Raw genomic sequence first — 1,454 nt, 5'->3', positions numbered from 1 at the left:
TTTTTCGCTGGTTGATGCTCCACGGTCAGGTAGACCAGCTGAAGTTGACAGCGATCAAATCGAGACCTTCATTGAGAACGATCAACGTTATACCACGCAGGAGATAGCCAACATACTCATAATATCTAAATCAAGCACTGAAAATCATTTACACCAGCTTGGTTATATGAATTGCTTTGATGTTTGGGTTCCACGTAAGTTAAGTGGGAAAAAAACCTTCTTGACCCTATTTCCTCGTGCGATTCTCTACTGAAACGTAATGAAACATTCCGTTTTTAAAACAAATTGTGACGGGCGATGAAAAGTGGATATTGTACAATAATGTGGAATGGAAGAGATCATCGGGGCAGGCGAAATGAACCACCACCAACCACACCAAAGGCTGGTCTTCATCCAAAAAAGGTGATGTTGTGTCTATGGTGGGATTGGAAGGGAGTCCTCTATTATGAGCTCCTTCCGGAAAACCAAGCGATTAATTCCAACAAGTACTGCTCCCAATTAGACCAACTGAAAGCAGCACTTGAATTAGGCACTTGAAAAGCATCCAGAATTAGTCAACAGAAAACACATAATCTTCCATCAGGATAATGCAAGACTGTGTGTTTCTTTGATGACCAGGCAAAAACTGTTACAGTTTGGCTGGGAAGTTCTGATTCATCTGCTGTACTGACCACACATTGCACCTTCGCATTTCCATTTACTTCGGTCTTTACAAAAATCTCTTAATGGAAAAAATTTCCATTCCCTGGAAGACTGTAAAAGGCACTTGGAACAGTTCTTTGCTCAAAAAGATAAGAAGTTTTGGGAAGATGAAATTATGAAGTTGCCTGAAAAATTGCAGAAGGTAGTGAAACTAAAGCGTGAATACGTTGTTCAATAAAGTTCTTGGTAAAAATGAAAAATGGGTCTTTTATTTTTAGTTAAAAACCGAAGGCACTTTTGGCCAGCCCAATAGAATCAACATTCATAGCGAAGCCCTCACTCTTTCCCTTATATAAAATTGTCTCTCGATGATAATAAAAAGGTGAGGCCCCAGCCAACAGATCAGGTCTTGCCTGAAACATTGAGACCAGTTCTAATTTTGGTTGCCACAATTAGAAAGGGGTACCAATACTGGCAAGGCTGGGGAGGAAACTTGAAATATGACAAATTCGGACTCTTAGAGACAAGCATAGCTGTTAGGCTGAAGGTGAGGGGACACAGGAGAGTCACAAGAGCTGACTTCAAACCATGGGAAGGGCTGCCATGAGAGATGTAGCAAGATAAAGAACACATTAAGTACTGAGTGTGCTCAGAGCTTTTCATCGCATACCCAATTAAATGCCCACAGCAACCCTGCGGAAGTAGACAGACTATTGCATGTAACCAGGGGGAGAGAGGTAAAGTGACCGTTGCCAGTGCCCTGATGGATATGTGCCAGGGCCAGGGATCCTAGGCCGTCAGATCTTTTGGCC

This window comes from Monodon monoceros, unplaced genomic scaffold (genome assembly GCF_005190385.1).
Source record: "Monodon monoceros isolate NGI ecotype Baffin Bay Population unplaced genomic scaffold, NGI_Narwhal_1 Super_Scaffold_17, whole genome shotgun sequence".
In the NCBI taxonomy this organism is placed as follows: Eukaryota; Metazoa; Chordata; class Mammalia; order Artiodactyla; family Monodontidae; genus Monodon; species Monodon monoceros.
The sequence above is the reverse complement of the archived record's forward strand: the minus strand, read 5'-3'. Positions refer to the sequence as shown.